A 19,086-nucleotide genomic window follows, 5' to 3' on the forward strand; every position below is an offset into this window, starting at 1 on the left:
GCGCAACGCAACATCCAGCATCAATGGGTTAATTGGGGCTTCTAGTCACTAGTTACTGTTTTCCCCTTCAGGCTCAACAACTGTGGGCTCACTGCACAGAGCTGTATAACACTCGCATCCATCCTCTGCAAAGACTCATCTAAGCTCAGGAACCTGGATCTCAGTAGCAACTTTATTGGAGATGCTGGAGTCAGGGAGCTGTGTAGTGGACTGAAGAACCCAAACTGTACCCTAGAGACCCTGAGGTTAGACATTTTCATTCATTTTTTCATTTCTGAGTTTGACATCTCTGCATTAGTGTCTTCCACTTCTAGTTCTAATTGTCTAACAGAAATCCATTTGAGTGGAGGTACTAGATGGTGGCAGGCTGGCTAGTAATTGATGGCTTAATAATTGAATAATTTACTGTAGCACAATTGTTTTAAATGTAGAAATTCATTGTCATTTCAGACCTAGTCGCTGCAGCCCTTTGATACAATATAATAAAAAATAATATTAGACAATAGGCCTTTATAATTTCTTCTGACTGTCAGACATAATGGCATTAGTTGCCTTGGGACAAGTGTTTTGAGAGGCGCTCACTACGAAAATGTTTGTCATCTCTCCAGCTTGTCAGACTGTGGTGTAACAGGAGAAGGATATGCTGCTCTGGCTGCAGCTCTCAAATCAAGCCCCTCCAACGTGATCTCGAATGAATTGCGTCTCATTTATCACGCAAACCAAAACCAAAATTGCGTCGATATAACGACGCATTCTCTTTAATGTCACACATGCGCACTAGCCAGCACTATCTTTTAAGGCCAGGAGGCTTTATTGTTAGCCTATTTATAACAAAAACAAAACGTTATTCACGTTGCTTAACGTAACGACTCATTATAAATATGCTGTTAAGTCCCCACAAACTAATACTGAGCTCTTTTGGGCTGTTAAAGTCAAGTTTTGATTTTAGCAAGTCTTTTTCTGTTTGATTGAATTAAAACGAACCCTGTAAACATTGACATAAATCTGTCCAGAGCGTGATTTGCGCACAACAACTAGGCCTACAACGTTTTGAATAGTTTCAAATATTTCATTCATAAATCCCCAGACCCCCTCCCCCTACTACACCAATGATGTCATTTTTTTGCGACCACTCTCTGGATTGTGGATTTTACGGACTGCATTCCCATGTACTGGGTTTAGCTGGACCGTATTGGACTGGAGGTAAGTTAATTTAATTGATAAGGTGAATGTGCATTAACTGGTATATTTGAATGCATCTTCCAGGTCACATCATTGGTTTAGTCGCCAAACTTTTCTGACTGTCACAGTTGGTTTTACCAGCCAGCTGCTTCTACTGTGTAGCCTAGCCTAGCCTACCCATTATTGCTCGCGTGGCAAATTATTCTGTCCATAATTATTTAATCGCTATACTGTTTGGTTTTACAAGCGGTATCTCGGCCTCATCAAGCAAGCAGAACTTTGAAAACGACGTCAGATGCGCCAAAGTTCTGCTAAAGAGAGTAAATAGCGCGATGTGTACTCTGAAATCTCATTCTGAGCAGAGCACTTGCTTGACAGGTTCACTAATCTCTCTCTCTCTCTCTCTCTCTCTCTCTCTCTCTCTCTCTCTCTCTCTCTCTCTCTCTCTCTCCCCCCAACTTTCAGGTGACAGGATATTTTGTACCTGCTTCGGACTGGTTCTGTCATTAACCTACTGAGCTGGTGCTTCTGTCCCAGGTAGGCTACATGGGCAGTCAAATTCCATTCTTTCTGTACATGCAGGTAAAATGTGTTTGAACTTACATTTGCATCTATACATGAAGTAGGCAGCCTAGAGCAGGAGGCGGGCGTCAGATCAGAGGGTTGCAGGTTAGAATCCCACTTTTCCACTCCCTATCTTGCTCCATGGCTGAGGTGCCCTTGAGCAAGGCACGTAACCTAACCCCACACTGCTCCAGGGACTGTAACCAATACTCTGTGCTTTGGACTAAAGTATAATGTCATAGTAATTTTAAAAAAAAAAGTCCTATTGACCATGGCACCCAACCTAGCATTGCAGCCAAAACTGTGTCTACCTTGTTTCAAATGCTTCTCTGTATAAAATGGCCCATTTCCATTACATATTCTAATTCCCCCAACTCTATATCGAACTTCATTGGGTGGGGCTGTTTTATTTATTTTTTCATGTTTTTTTTAACTGCATATGAATGAGATGCTGTGTGACTAAATAAGCTTACCATAATGTTTTTAGTACTGTTATTTGTGTTTTTTGTTGTTGTTTTGTTGCAGTAGTAGTAGTAGTAGTCTTGTGATCATATGGTCATCATATGTTATGTCTGCATTTCCCTAGGCATCTCCATCGCATCGCTCCTAGGCATCTGAAAGTGTACCGTTGCGCACAGGTGTGTATGACTGGTATAACATTTACAGCAGCAGCACATAGCTGGTAAGAGAACAGAGTTAATGCTGGACAAAAACCCTCATCTGAAAAAGCAAGGTGTGGAAAAACACATACACTGCCATTTGAGACAAGTGTCCTATGAAGACACCTGAAAGAGTCAGTTATAGATCTGTAGTGCTCATGTTTATTTTGTTTGGTTGAGGGTGGGGATGGGTGGGGTATAGCACCTGTAAGACATGAAAACTACTTTCACCCCTGCTGTATACACACCATCTTTGTGGATTTTGCTTGTTCCCACCTACATAGATCATGCTGGTAACGAGTTATTCAAAGGGTCTACCAATCATGGCAAAAACAGAAATCCAGCTCCTCAGCCCAGGCAGTGCCAACAACCCAGCTGATCCAGGAGCTGCAGCGAGGGGTAGTGATGACACTTCGGGCACCCCGACTGCCCTCTTCAACCATTCCCATGGAATTCATCCTGTCCAGCCTCCGTCAGATAATCCAGCCCTCCCCCTCCTACTTCCAGAGACTAATTTGCAGGTAAGCATACACAAACTGAACATTTTGTCATACTGGTCGGTCAGCTGTGGTCTTTCTATTTTGCACATCAAATTCATGCCATTTCACCCCCCAGAATCTCATCTTGTGATGTGGATCTACTGACTACACTGCTTATGTGCAGATTTTTGGCATTCTCTAAACACACTACCCCCACTATCCCATTCATACACTACCCAACAATAACTGTCTGGACCCTACAACAACATACAGCACATCATACATAGGTAGAAAAATGCTGAGGCACTAAACTCCTAAAGGTTACAATTTTTACATATGCCCTGAGGAAGGGACATAAGGATCGAAACACGTAAGCATTGTAGCCAAATAATAAAAGAAAATGTTACCTTGAGTGCCTCAGTATTTGTCTACTTCGACCAAGTTTTAGAGGCCCTACACTGATGAGCATCCAAGGGAAAAAGTGAAGAAATGTAACAGGTTGGACTAGGTCCCCTGTTAGTGTGCATGTTGTAATTGAAAACAGCTGCCCGTGTGGGCGAGGGTGGAGCCCTTCCGGTTAGTATAAATTGCCTACTATGTTGTCTGTTAGCCAGGTGTGGCTAACCTCAGTACCGGTTGGCGCTTGGGGAAGCCCTGTACGCTGGGTGAAGTAGGTGATGTTGGCGTGTTGGGTGTTGGACCCACACTGGAGCGCGTAGAGCGCAGCTGAAATGCGGACGCCAGGTTGCCGCATGTAGCCTAACCGGCTCGAAGCATTGCATGGTGAAGCAAGGGTCAACCGTAGACTTCCAAGCTCGGTCCAGTGCTTCCCAATTGCAACTGAAGGTAATTTCTAATTAACCGTCACTCTGTGCCTGTGGCTTTCATGCCACACCTTGCTCATTGATAATGGCATTTCCCTGGCATTAACCCAGTCTGTCTTGTGCTTTCTAGGTTGAGCACATTATTGTCAATTGGCTGGGGTGGGGGGACGCCGCCGTCTTTTCCCGGTGTTTGTGTTTGTTATTTTGCCTTTTACCACCACGAGCTCTTTTAGTAGTGGCAGGTTGTTGTTCCTTTGCGCAGGTGCGCGACGCTTTCGTCTTTCAGCCATACGGTCTGACACGGTCAGCTCCAGTCACCCACCCCTTAGACAAGGGATGAGTGATTGGAGACTGGCTGGTTGAGATTTGTAGCAGTATCGTGTAAACTTATTGGTGAGGTGTAGATCCCCTGAGTGGTATAGTAAACTCTCTGCCAAGAGGCCTGATTTGATAAACATAGGCTACCTCTTCACTGCGAATCATTTCAGTGTGCTGTGACTTATTTTGTTTATTTTGATTATGTTTTGTGTGTACAGTTTTGATTGATTGCAGTGTTGTTTTGCATTCGTAGTGCAGTGTGTAGTTAACACACTCAGTAAATTACCTGTACTAGGCCTACTCAGTGCTCTCGCACTTATGCCGTCACCGTTTCACGATATGTACCTGTATTGACTTCAGTAGAGTTAAGACTCTGTTTGTGTATATGGACTCAAGTGAACTGCCTGCTCATTTTGAACACGAATAAGACTGAAAGCAGAAGAAAATAAAAACTATTGTATGTGCAACAGCTGTGTCATCCTTGTCATCTAGAACCTGTCGGGGAAAATTGTATTTTTAACATCTGGGTTGTCTCACCCTTAACGAGACTGGCGTAGTCACCTTTTAAAACCTAATTGCTTAAAAGTTAGTAATCCTACCAACCTCCACTCTGCTACACCCAGATTACTCAAATGACCTGTTTGCGTTTGACATCATACTGTACATACCGGCTTGTTGATCCTGTCCCTCGTGGAAAGGACACACACATGCACACGCATACACACATACAGACAGCTCCTATGGAACCGCACCATGTGACTGCACCTTACCTGCACCTTACCTGCACTACCTCAGACCTCCACGACCAAGAACTGCTGGCCTCTGTAACATACAATGCACCAACGCTGCTTGTCAGTCTGTAAATGTCAGTTCTGTGTATGTCTATGTCCTGACATGGCATAGAGTGAGAATTTCATTTTACTTGTATAACCTGTGCATATGAAGAAAATGACAATATAACTGACTTGACTCTACACACACACCACTAATTACTCGCTCTGCAAGATTAGTCATTAGAATGTTCGAGTTTCACAATACAGGCAGACAACTCTAATTTCATTGCATGTTACACTTTTCACAGGTTCTAATGGGTATGTGCTAAGGAGATGATGAGTGAACACGCTGCCAGTTTGGTTGCAGGTATGTTTTACTTTATCTGTCGAAAAAGCATATTCTTTTCAAGTTGCGCTCCATTATCCTGCCTGTGATGTTTTTGAAGGCCATCACTTGGGGTCAATAGACAACCAAATATCTGTCAGTGGTAAAGTGTCTTACGTCCGTGTACTATGCCGGTGGATCACAGTAGAAGTAGTTAACCATATTTCTCAACCTAACCATATTGTCTCCCCCACACCGCACACATTGCTCAGTTCTGCTCCTGCAGAATGGACCATGCTTACCTCCCAGTTGTGTTTGTAGATCTCCCCACAAATATCACCCCTCTACATTGTAAAGCTGAAAAGAATATGTCTACTTGACATCTTTTAACCCACCAAGTAGATGAAGGTTAACTTAAGTACAGTTTAGTTGTTGTTTTGGTTTTGTGATTTTATCACATTATATTACATTACAATGCATTAAGCAGACACTTTATCCAAATGTGTATCCATGTGGATCAGAGTGTGGGGTGAACACAGAGGACAGCTGTATACAAGTAAACCATTGTAAAACTGAAGACCTACTGATCGTGTGTAAGCAGGATAAAGTAAGTGCATAGGGTTATGAATTACAGATTAGGAATGAATGCTTTGTTATGTAGGGGAGCTCTCTCAGACGAGATGAGTCTCCACAAACTGCTTGAAAGTTGAGAGGGATGAGTACACTAAAAAATGTATCATTTTCCCAAATGCAGCAACAAGTGGAAAGCCATTGTAATGTCTGAATCTGTATTTAATTTGAGATTGTTATGTATATGTTTCTGTGTATATATCTCCTGCTTTAAAAAAATGTATATATTTGTTTTAAATATATATCTCCTGTTTTTTATGTTGTTTCCAGTGTGTCAACGAATTCCATAGATTCATCATCACTATGTGGGGTGGAAGCTGCACAGACTACAACAAGGCTTCTGGGACCCCACTCCCCTCAAGCAAGACATTTACCACCTGCTTCACCTATGAAGGACTGATTATTGGCAGTGATACCACAACGCATACAAGCTGTTCAGCCTGCTGCCCTCCGGGTAGAGGTACAGGAGTATCTGCTTCCGCAACTCCAGACTCGCCAACATCTTCATCTACCAGACTGTCATGCCGAATTGTCCCTCCTCTCTCCCATCCAAGGATGCCGAATTATGACCAAGTGACTGAAGAACTGCCATACGTCTTCACTTGGTCATGGCATGACCAGAGGCTGCATGCAGACTCACAGTATAATTCTACACGATCCACTATAAGTAATATTTTATTTCAGGTGGTTTGAATAGCTGTGGATACATTAATGATGCCTGCCAACGATTCTGAATTGTGTACAGTCTGTAATATTTCTTCTTCAAGGGACCAGTCAAGTCGATGTGACAGGTGATTTTTATACAAAACTTTGTCAAAATTAACGTAATTGACACATCTGGTTGGTCCTTGTTTTGAATTCTGAATTGTCAATATACAATATGCCTTTATCAGGTTTGAGCTTGGAGTTGAGTATATGTTAAATGAATAGAATGTGTTTTTTGCTAGTCTTCACATTAAACTTAGGCCGAACTGCCTTTACCTTTGGATCGTCTGCGGTTCCCTGTTGGCCCACTACCACCTGCCCCGCATGGTGCGCGACACCAGACACTGGAGCAGCTGGGTCGCCACTCATCAACGCAGAGTGAAACAGTGCTTTGACCGCTCCCACAGGGTTAAAAGCCCCACACTTGCTCCACTGGACTGATTGAGGATCCGCAGGCCTACCCGGGGCCACAAGCTCAAGTCATTCTGTTCTGCCCCACTGCAAGTGACTGAGCAGCTGGGTCGCGCCATTTTCCGCCGTGTTCGCAAGGTGCCGCCGCCTACTGCAACAGACCTGGAGGCGACCGGCCCGTACAAGGGCCCATCCGGGCCATCTCAGGGACTATGTACTCTGACAATATGAATGATGTTCCTGGGTCTCCCCTGGGGAGGGGGAAATGTTATGTCTGCTCTGTTGCCTGTGCTGATATTTCATATTTCCTGATGCTACTTGAAGACGACATAATATCATTTGTGCAGTGCATGCTGGGATGCGAGTTCAGTGAAATAAACGTCTGGTATGGCTAGACTTTGACAGCTCTGTGTGTAGCGTATTGTTTACAGTTTTATTGTACATAACACTGGGGGCAAAATCTTAATTTCATGCAGCCCATGGGATCATTTCAAATGTGTATTACACAGTTGGCCCACATACACCATTAATGTATGTTGTAACAAGACTTGAACATGAAATTTGGTTGTCAGAGGAATATGAGTGGGCCCAGGCCAATGAAACAGCTCATTTATATGTAACACAATATGAACTACCATACATGATGATGGAGAAGAGTGTATGTAACATTTTAAAGCACTACCCCTGTAGACCTAAATTAGCTGTTACCAGAATGGCAATGACCAATTCGTTACATATTAGGTCTACTTAAAGGTGCGCTGTGTAGGATGTTGGCCAGAGTATTGCAACTATGCTGCTCATTGAAACAGTGCTGCCCATTGCCAAATTAGATCTTTTCATGATTAATTACTAAATAATAGGCCTAAAGTGATATCTAATAGTATGACCAAAGTACAGTAAGTTTTGCAGCTAAAATTTCTATTTCTGGACATTCAAAATGGCGGTCATAACAAATAGCCTACTTTGAATGTCATGACGGTGGTAAGTATTCATTAAAAAGGTCGCCTATCATCTGTTAATGGGCAGCAGTAGTATTAGTATTACTCTGGAAATAATACTAAAAATATTACACACAAAACAATATTACCGTACACACAAAACAAATATTTAGTTTGGCCTAACTTTATTTCAGATTTTGATTTTGGCATTTTGTCTTAATACTCCTGGCTTGGATCCTTCAAAACCCACTTGTAAATATGTATTTTGAGTTGTGCTTATAGGCCAGATGTGTGCCATTCTAAAATAAAAATAAAAAAACAGTTTTGCAATGTCAAATCTGAGACCGTTTTGGATATGCTGCCAGTTCGTTTTTTTTTTCTGTAAAAATAGGTATGTTTTGCCTACACACATAACTTACATAGCCTAATTCAAAACCCACTTGAATATCCACATTTTAGTTTAATTGATAGGTGAACATACGCCTTGCAGAAATAATCCAGCATGATTTGACTCAATGTAGCCACTGGGGGGAACGGATATGCTTATTTTGGCAGCAAACTATGAGTTTTGGTAGCCTACTTTTATGTCCATACATCCTTAAAACTCTCTTTAACATCCACATATGCACTTGAATTGGCAAGTTGATAGGAAATAATCCAAGATTTAGATGCTTGATTCAATAGCCATGCGTGGGGCATCCTGAATTGCTTGGAAATACATAATTGTGCCAGCAAGCGACTAAGACTTTTGATACTTATAAGTAAATAAATGATTGAAAACCCACTTAAACATCCCCATATGTGCTTGGATTGACAAAGCCATGTGTGCTGTGGTGAAATAAACCAATTTTCAGGTATTTGAGTCAATGTAGCCACTGTGGGGCAAACTGGGATGCTTGGAAATGCATAATTTTGGTAGGAAACGGCTATGACGGTTGGTAATTTTAAGTTAATAAATCATTTATTACCCACTTACACATCCCAATATGTTCTTGAATTGACAAATGGATATGTGCTGAAATTATATTAACCATTTTTCAGGCATTTGACTAATAGTAGCCACTGTGGGGAAAGGGAAATGCTTGCCATGTGTAATTTTGGCATCCAACGGTTGAGACTTTTAATGCTTAAAAGTCAATAAATTGGTCAAAAAACATCAAAACATTCTTATTTTGACTTGTCTTGATGCAGAAATACATGATCTGCAAAAAAAAAATATATTACACCAAATTTTCATGCTCTGTCGATGCTTAGCCCACAGCCATCCTAAAAAGGTACCATTAAAAGAAGCGAAGGAGCCATTTACAGCTTGGTAGGCGTAACACCTTTTTTTTCATGGAATGTCAACATATGGCACATATTTTGATAGAGGCTATAGTGACAAACATATCTGTAAAATATTGGCCCTCTACCTGCTTGTATGTGACTGGGAGGCGGGGCCAAAAATAAAAAATGTGGAATTTCTAGGGGGCGCTATAGAGCCAGTGAACATGGAAGTTGTAATTTAACTTATTTTTCCTATTCTGTGTGACACATAGATCTAACATACCAAATTGCAGGCTTCTACCTTTTAATGTGTTGGCTGTAGACTGGGTCAAAAATGAGGAAAAACTGACAAAAAATTGAATTTCTAGGGGGCGCTATTGAGTCTGCAAATGTGTTGGCTGCATTTTGACTTCACTCACATGTTCAGTGTGACCTATATAAGTGACATATCCAATATGAAGTCTGTATGTACTTTTGAATTCCAAGGGGGTGGGGCCAAAGTTGTCAAAAAGAGAGAAAGTGCATGAAATTCTAGGGGGCGCTACAGAGTCTGTGGCTAGGAAATCTGTAATTTGACTTAACTTACTTATTCTGGGAGACACAAAGATGTTATATGCCAAATTTTAGATTTCCAGATTGTTGCATGTTGCCAGCAGATGGTGCCAAAAATGTCAAAAAAAAGAATTCCTAGGGGGCGCTATTGAGTTTAACAATGAGTAATCCACAATCAGACTCCAATCCCATGTTTTTAGTTACAGATTGTTATTTCATACCAAATTTTGTCATCCTGCAATAAAAGGAAATTAGAAATGGTAACCCTAACCCTAATTATCACGAATTCCATAATGAATAGCCTGTAATAGAGTTATAGGGCAGTTATTGAAAACAAATATGAGCACGTGGAACATTATGTTACTGTTAGGGATTACACAAATTGAAAATGATGAAACAAACTGAAAATGATGAAACCCCTGTTGGATTAAGGATAACATGTGGTGTATAAGGTGGTGCTACAGAACCAGTGAGTGTGTAAATTGCAATTAGATTACACAGCATAATTCAGGAAATGATTGTATGTCACATGCATGGTTTTAATCTTGGGTTCAAATAATACAATTCTTTAGAATACAGGCCATGCCTGGGTGAGTTGTTGTATGGACATGTCAGAATGTCCTGGTAGCATATAATCAACATTCTACCAGCCTATAAAGTATCTGGAAATGGTGATAGAATCCTAGTGGTCTTGAAATATGTGTATCACTGGTGTACAGAAGACTGCATGGTGTAATTTCATGTGGCTGTATTTTTCTTATCATAAAAGGGATGCAACAGAGTGCAATTAGATTTCAGAAATGCTTTAGGTAACATTATTTTATGTCACATGCATAGTTCATCTGAGACCCAAGTAATATGTAATTCCATGAACTACATGCCATGATTGGATTACAGTTGTTGTAAGCACACATCAGCATGTCATAGCTTACCACATTTTATGGGTCTAGAAGGTAGCTAGAAATGGTGAATGTAGTCTTTAAACATCATAAGGAATGTACAAGACTGCATGATATAATTTCACTTTGCTCCTGCCTTTCTATTGAGTATTCAACACCAACACATACTAAACCAGGTTTTGGGCCAGCTCTCCTTCATAATGCAGCCCAAAAAGACTCATTGTCCATACTGTATTGAATCAACTAACTCAGTGTCTGGACTTGATCAATATGCTGCACTGAAGACTCCTCAAGTCAGTGTTAGCCTAACTTGGCCTTATAACCATGACCAAAATGCAGTGATCATACTTTAAAAGACAATGACAGTAATTACCAAGGGCATCATCAATGCTAAGATGTTTTATTTATTGCATTAAACATGAAATCACCAGTAAAACAAGGTGATCAGTCGTGGTCTAATGCTTGAGGAAATGAGTTTAAGATCAGAGGGTTGCATGTTTGAATCCCAGCTTTACCTCGCCCGACATCCTCAGCTGAAGTGCCCTTGTGCAACGCACCTAAACCCACACATCTCCAGGGACTGTGACCAAAATCCTGTAAATAACTAAGACGTGCAATGTAATGATCAAAACAGTTTATTAAAAATCATTCAAAAATCATCAATATTCACAAGGTATAAAAAGGCAAACAAATCAGAACACTTAGGACCAAGTCTTAACAGAAAGGTGGGAAATGTGTCAGCTTTTGTGTAAATTAAAACTCCTAATTCAATCATAACAAAGAGACAAGAACAGACCTGAAAAGAAGTTTAAGTTAATGGTGAAAAGGCATTAGACATTTCCGTGAATATCACTGCAACCAGTTGGAATGTCATGATACATGCATCCCATTTTGTATCTGTTCTTCTTTGAAGATTCTGTTGCTTTTATCAAGGTATATATCCAGTGACACTTTCTGAGCATCTTCATGCAGATATTATCGCTTTTAGTGTGTCATTACAACAACCACCACGAAAGAGGGTCTAGGTTTGAGTTGCAGCTGAGAAACGCTACATTCTGTTACTACAGATGAAATGTTAAAAGGTACGCTGTGTAATATTTTTAAGCAGTTTCTTTCCAGAATTCATTCCGGCCATTCACAAATGTAACCTTTTTTCAGAATACTTACCACCATCAAATTCTGAGTATTCATTATGACTGGGAAAATTACACTTTTCATGAAAACATGAAAGGAGTCCATTGTCCACCATCTTGAATTTAGTTGCATAATGTACTGTATTTTGGTCATACTAGTAAATATTGGTACATACTAGTAAATACTTGGTAAAATTCTTGAAAATTCAAAAGTCAAAATGGACAATAGGTAGCACAGTTGCAATGAGCAGCATAGGTGCAATACCTGCTCTGATCACCATCCTACACAGTGGACCTTTAACAGTATAATGTGGTCATTAGTTCTAGGACCAGTGGTTCTGAGTGGTTGTTCATAGTGTTCAAAGGCAGTGCTGAAGAAGTTGGATTGGCTGCTTGGATTATTCGAGCTTGTGTAACGGAGGCCAACTAGCAGAGTGTGGCGTGGAAGGATAGTAAACCTCCCTCCCGAAGCCTCATACAGTACCAGCAGCGCAGAGCTATGGGACTGGTCATTTAGCTCAGCGGTATCGTGCTGTGCCTCCCATACCCGAACCGATGCGTTGACTAGGAGGTGGCAAGTTCAAGATCTAAGGGGGACAGACTGTGTGGAAACACCTCAGTTACACTTGTCTCTAAGAACACAGTTCAAGTAACAGGCTGAGCTGTCAAGTTGATGACTATGACTGGGGTCTTCATTGGGATGTGTTCTTCTGGAGACACCTGCAAAACAAAATAAATATACATGCATGGGCATGAGTAAATATATGACGGTGCATATGGCCATATAAAAAAAACAACAACATTAACACCAACTACAAAACACAACACAGCAGAATCAGCAGTCCTCAGCAAGAGCATTCCATCATTAAACAGGAATGCTAAAATTATGATTACAAACTGTGAACTATCAGTAATACTATTAGTATCAGCTCTAATTTAAGAGTGAACACCTTAGTTTCATCTCTTAATTTCAATCAGGCTCATCAAAACTTGTGTACGGCTTGTGGAGGGTACATGAGTCCAGATTCAGGCATTTGAAATTGCATCATGTTGAGGAGTTGAAGATATTTCCTCAGCACCTCAAACAGTGGTGGTCAAATGCTAACATACTGTGCACTGGCCCCTTAAGAAACATACTAAGTTTCATGTAAAAGGGCGACCATAAAAATGTCACATAAGATGTAGTGTCAATACTTGGGCAAACATCATGTTAGTAGTGTTTTTTCCAATTTAGACAGAAGGTTAGTTTAAAAGCATACAGTATGTTACCCCAGTGATTTGGCTGACATTCATGACATTGAATCGTCTAACCACAAAGAAATGAGTGGAATGCCCTGTAACGCCAACACACAATACATTCCAACAACATTCCCACAATTGCTGCCTACCTGAGACCTTAGACTTTGGTAGGCTCCAGGTCAAGCAATGTATGGGGCCACTCTTCCTCTCAATCACATTATTCCTCTGGTTGCACCTGAAAACAACACAGACAGAAGTGTACATCAGTTATTGTGATAGCACCAGTAGGTGTGGATGAAGAAAGGTGTAGATGAAGAAAGCAGCGCACCACTACATTAAATCGGCACATCAAAGACCTGCCCAAAATACCAAAACTACTTACTGTGAACTTGCTTTTTGATTATGAAACTAGGAGGCTAAAGAAAGACAGCAACATGCAGAAATGCATCTTTTTAAATGTGCCACTTTTCACAGAAACGCAACCAATCAGAGTTCAAAGACATTTTAACCAACAAATGTCCATGACTTTTCCATGACTTGGGCACAAGTTCCCATGACTAAACATAACATCTAAAAGTGTTTCTACCAGTTCAGCCACCCATTGAGGTCATGCCTTTTGTTAATTGTCACTATTTGATTTGTAAGCTTAATCCTGCCATCTGCTGGACTAAATGTGCAGCTGCAAAGTCTACATCAGTCACAATCTCAAGCACTGGAGCCTAGCACATTTTTTGTCTGTATATGAAATGTGTTTAACTACATGTAAAAGTGTCACTGTGAAATTACAAAAACATGCATAATGACACATTGAATGATTATATAAATGGATATTATTCCTCCTTCATTTTTCTTGTTTGATCAATACAAATTTTCATCATTGGTCCAGGAGATATGAAATCTTACTTAAAAAGGACTGTCCGTGTATTAACGCACTGGGAGCACACACGATGGACCACAGTCTGCCTGTCTCTCCTCCACAGCATTCCCCATAAGAGCAGTCCTCCAGGACAAGCTTGTTACATTTTGCTGCTGAAACAGAAGAATGAACCATAGCAAGAATAGAAGGTGAATAGCCTACCACAACATATCCGTTACAAATAGACCAAGCACTACATCAGCGATTCCAGCGACGGAAGTAATTGACTTTGCATTGAGTCGCGCAACAAAAGTGATTCGGGAAACTAGAGGCAATTCGCGCGACTTGAGCGACAGTTTGTAGTTTTACTTATTATTGAAATTAGCTATGATGTGGTATTGCAACAGTCGCCACAGCCAATTGGAATGTTGGACTGCTTGCATTCTGCTTTTAACGGACATACTTCTATCACTCTTGCTGCACAGTCCAGCGATTCTCTGTCGCTTGATCTTGTCGCCATCGGTGTATTCGCCTGGTAATGCACTGTACTTCTGACAGAAACACAACCAATAGATATTAAATCTTACTTTGAACAGACAGCACATTAACCAATGCAATGGAAATACACATTACTGACTTAAGTCTACTAAACCCCCTCAGCAATTGTATTAATGATATCAATACAAGTGATTTTCAAGATGAGACCATTTCCATACAAGGTTGCAGGGGGTAGATATTTTTAAGGGAAGACTATTTGCATAAACTCTAACCCCTCTTTTATCCAGCTCATCTACTATTCACCATCGTAAGGAAGAGGTATCATAGTGTCCTCTCAGCCAATATGATGATGCTCGTCTATGCTGTCATTGTCATTTTTACAGTATTAATGTGCCTCTTTGGTTTTGCTAGGCCCCTCTCTTTCGTTCATAGGTTTTGTGAACATACAAAGGACATGCCTAAAAACTGCATTTATAATATTGATAATTATATCCTAATGTCACCAGATAGAATGAGATCTGATAAAGAGGGATTGAGATTTGTGTTGTACTTCAGTTAAAAAAACACAGCATATGAATTAAATGAAACTACTACTTACCCATCAACAGTTTCACTCCACTGAATATTTTGGACCTCAGGGAAAACTGGAGACGTAAAACTGTAAAGTAAGATTTAGACCAAAAGAAATAGTAAGTTTCTTAAATGTGCAACAGGAAAACCACACACAACTTCAGTTAGATAATGCATACAAACAGCCATATGAAGACAATGTTGTCATATTTGGAGAGGATGGAAAATATGACATGCATTAAATCAACAAGAAGATTGTGCTTAGAAGAGACAATTAGGTTGGTGTGACTTAATAGCTCCCCTTATTTCTGTTCAGATCTCCTGTTTCAGATATTTTCAACGGCACTTTGCACACAAAATACACATTAATACTGATTAGTTAGTGATGCAAATTGAGCTAATGTCGAATTTGGAAAAGCCAGAGACCTTGGAAAGGGAGAACATACAACACCTTTGGTAAGGCTAACTTAGTTGCACCACACTGAACTTGCAGCTAATTTTGATGTTACATGCAAACCAGAGGTGGATGTGGCTGAGATGGCACGCATATAAACAACCACGTTAATAAATTATGGACTAAACAAACTGTTAACATCACAAATCACGCGAGCAATACAATACGGGTGTAGAAGCAGCTAGCTCGTAAAACCAAGTTAGCTTAACAAATGAAGTGGGAATATAAACAAATTGCATGATCATCCCGATGTGCCGCTGTGTCAAGCATTCAAATAGGGTAGATCATAAATATCTAATTTATCAGATTAACTTACCAATTGATGAATAAAGCTCAGCCAAACCACATCAGACTGCAGGCAGTACAATCAAATCCACAATCCAATGCATGGAGGTCGCGATGAAATGACATCATCATAAACAGTGGCGGTACATCAGGGTTATTTACAATGAATATTTCAAAAAACTTACTGGTTGAATGGTTTTCAGCCACAAAAGTCTTCTGGACAAATACTACAAATGCTCTCGTATATAAAACAGGTTCTGTTATTTTATTAATATCCTAGCAAAACAGACTTTTGTCTAGGAATTAAAATGTGACTAAAATAGCCCATAAGCTCAGTATTTTGTTGTGGGGATTTAATTATGAAGTTGCAATATGCGGTTATGTGGAGCAACATGAATAACGGCTTATTTTTCAGTAAATTAGGCTACAAAGATGTCATGGGGGCTCCAGACAGCAGAGTGGCCACTGCGCATGTGTGACATAAAAGAGAATGCGTCCTTATATTGACGCAATAGAGCTCTTCAGCGTTGACGTCAACTTGTATGCGGCGTTTGGACTACCGGTTCCATGGCGATTTTTTACATTGCAAAACGCCATAGAGATTCAGGTTTGGCAAAAATATAAGTTGCACGCCAACAACGAACATTAGCGTGTCCCCGCATCCCTTTCTCATTAGTGGAACGGATCGTATCATCATGTTGGTGTATTCACATGTTAAATCATGACGATTATAATTCAATATTGCTAACCCCTTTCTGATCATTAAAACTTCCGAACTACATACTTTCCTTTGGTTGCCATGGGTACAACCCTCCGAACGTACATGCCGTTAGATACAGGCGCCGCTTCTGTAGTCGCCAAAAGCTTCCGGGTTTAGCATATGAACGCAACATCGTATTTATGTCGAAGTTTGACACAAAATGATCAACCATGTCATACCTACAGCCTATTTTTAACACCCTCGACAGTTTGCGGGGGTTCGCTAAGCGCGTGCTTGCACTCGGAGCTTATTTGAAACTGGCCCCAATTCATTCCCAATGGAGGCCGGAAGCCGATTGGAACCAGGATGTCCTTAAATGCTAACATGAAAGACTACAATCTACTACATGCTTCCGCGTTACTGAAGAACTCTATTTTGAGTTTGGTTTGCGTGATAAATGAGACGCAATCCTTCGAGATCAGGCTCACCCCTCACACCTGGAGGAGCTGGACCTGAGGGCAAACGACCCTGGAGACTCTGGAGTGGAGCTCCTCACTTCAGCACTGACCAATGAGAAATGCAAACTCAGGTGAGATTGAAATTGGCTGTAAAGATCAGTGTGGTGTCATAGTGCATGGCAAACAAACAACCTGTAGACAAGGATGCTGTATTTGTTTGTATATAGTGCAATGGTCACTGTAGCCACTTGGATGAAACATGGGGGTAACAGAAAAAAGGAGGTGTCCCTATGTCCCTAAGTTCTAAACTAGAAATACACTCCATGTGGAACTGGCGGCTGCAATTGGGAGGGAAAGTGGAAAACAGCGATCCTAGCGGTTACGTTCCAAACACCAGGGCGATCCTATTGAAACTCCCATAGACGAGTTTTTTTTAAAAATCCCACAAAGATATGACTAGGAACTATAACACCATTTTTCAGCGTACACAATAGGATGAACTACTACCTGTGAAAATCTTAAGTCATTTTTTGCCCTTTTAAGAAAAATAGAAATTGTGCCAATCTGGTCGGAAACGGACTACAGCTCCCAGCATGCTGTGCTTCGCGCCTCGTTGACAACACAGAGAAACAAATGAACGCGAATGAACGCAAGTTCTTTGCATATCTTCACATTCTTGTAATCCTGTGAGTTCCTTATTGTCTTCTTATTACACATATATACACGCGATTGTTTTGGCTTTAAGCCGGGCATACACTGTGCGATATTTTCACTCGTGGGTCTTAAGCTTCTGCTCACACTGCACGATGGAATTTCACTGTTTAAAAGTTCACAGCCCACGACTCACGTCCTCACACTACACGAGCCGTCAGTCAGATGCGAGCGAAATGCTTCCACCGTACGACGCGACAGGCATGTTTCCCCGGTCTGCAGAGGAGGGAACATGCGCACCTGAGGTGGAGATTAGGTCGCTGTCAACAGCGAATCGCACGGCCCTATTAATTTGTGCACGTGAAGTGTCAAATCGGGTCGTAGCACTGCTTTAACCAAAAATTCTGAATCAAACGAAGATATCGCAAACCACGCCCACTCAATGAAAAAGCGTGTGCTCAAGTTGGGTCTCCTAAGGGGGTGTAGCAACCCAATGTAAGTAGGCTGCCGAATGTGAGTGCCCGGATATCCGCCCGAGTATTTGCATACATTTGCATTCATTTCCACCATCAGGAATGCTTTGCGGTACCACAGCTACCCGATGTGAGTCGCGTTGTGTCGCCTGACTGTCCCTTCTATAATTGTAGCCTACCGTAACAACTCGGCCTCGGGCCCCGCCGCAAATATCCACCACACCACCACGGGTCCTCTGATGTTGTGACCGTTTTAGGATATTTTTTTTCATATCTAATACTTGCACATTAAGAGTGACAATTCCATCATGGATGTTTTAACGATATGTGCGAATGCAGTCAATTCATGGCGAAACCATGCCATGTCATGAAGAACGTGCATCACATTATTTAAACAGCTCGTGTAAACAGTTATCCTGAGTGCTCGTGTCTTTTTGGAGATCGGGGGCTTGATGAGCAGAGATGGGAGAAATTAGTTGTGCGCGCGCTTACACATCTGCATAATATCCACCAGACTGCTACTGGCTCCAATATGTCAGCGCCCCGTTTGATTCTTTACTGACACTTTTAAGTTTACGTAGCACAATCAAATGAATAGGCTATGTCTAAATGTACTAGGCTCTAGTCTCCTATGTGCCAGGTTTCACGTGTTGTTTGGCATCACCAAATAATCTGCACAATATGCGGCATAACTCGGACTTTCTGAGTGCTACATTTAGACCGGTAAGTGTCGAGCATGGTCTGTCCCTTCAATAATATTAAGATTGTCAGGCCCCCGCCGCAAATATCCTCCACCACGAAGGTTGTGACCGTTTTATTATATTTTCATATAGCCTAATACAGAAATAAGTTGTGCGCGCGCGCATCTGACTGTACAATATCCAGACACGGAGGGCTCCAATAATTATATTCAGCGCCCAGTTTAATTCTGCACTCACTGACACTTTTAAATGTACATAGGACAATCAAATGAGTAGGCTATGTCTAAATGAAGAGTTCAGATGCAAAACCCTCTAAGTGCCATTTCAGAAAATAATCGTAATTCATTTTTATTTAATACAAAGCTATCAAAATTGCCATTTTAAAAATTTTATTCATGTAATATAACTTTAATATGTATTATCAAGTACATGAATGTAAACCAAACCAACAACAGGTTTCTCTAAAAATATAAAAGTGCAGGTCTTCAGAAATGGAGTTAGGGGTTTTTGCATCTGAACTCTTCAAATGTACTAGGCAGGCTA

General features: G+C 41.0%; 2 long non-coding RNA genes across 5 annotated transcripts; one reads left to right on the top strand and one right to left on the bottom strand.

Annotated features, from left to right (window-relative positions):
* The first annotated feature begins 752 nt into the window (after positions 1–752).
* Positions 753–7,120, top strand: LOC134439444 (uncharacterized). Of its 2 annotated transcripts, XR_010032770.1 has the most exons (7): positions 753–1,203; positions 1,648–1,719; positions 2,333–2,384; positions 2,690–2,926; positions 5,108–5,166; positions 6,025–6,545; positions 6,702–7,120. It is a non-coding gene; the product is annotated as an uncharacterized LOC134439444 (long non-coding RNA). The 2 variants fall into 2 exon arrangements; XR_010032769.1 differs by having other exon boundaries at positions 754–1,203; positions 6,025–7,120.
* A 4,024-nt stretch (positions 7,121–11,144) lies between these two features.
* Positions 11,145–15,764, bottom strand: LOC134440560 (uncharacterized). Of its 3 annotated transcripts, none has more exons than XR_010032983.1 (5): positions 15,592–15,764; positions 14,850–14,909; positions 13,801–13,923; positions 13,047–13,132; positions 11,145–12,378 (listed from the first exon to the last, which is right to left on the bottom strand). It is a non-coding gene; the product is annotated as an uncharacterized LOC134440560 (long non-coding RNA). The 3 variants fall into 3 exon arrangements; XR_010032982.1 differs by having other exon boundaries at positions 13,801–13,926; positions 15,592–15,763; XR_010032984.1 differs by lacking the exons at positions 14,850–14,909; positions 15,592–15,764 and adding an exon at positions 14,217–14,299 and having other exon boundaries at positions 13,801–13,926.
* Between the last annotated feature and the right edge of the window lie 3,322 nt (positions 15,765–19,086).

The sequence above is a fragment of the Engraulis encrasicolus genome, chromosome 23, assembly GCF_034702125.1.
Source record: "Engraulis encrasicolus isolate BLACKSEA-1 chromosome 23, IST_EnEncr_1.0, whole genome shotgun sequence".
NCBI classification, from domain to species: Eukaryota; Metazoa; Chordata; class Actinopteri; order Clupeiformes; family Engraulidae; genus Engraulis; species Engraulis encrasicolus.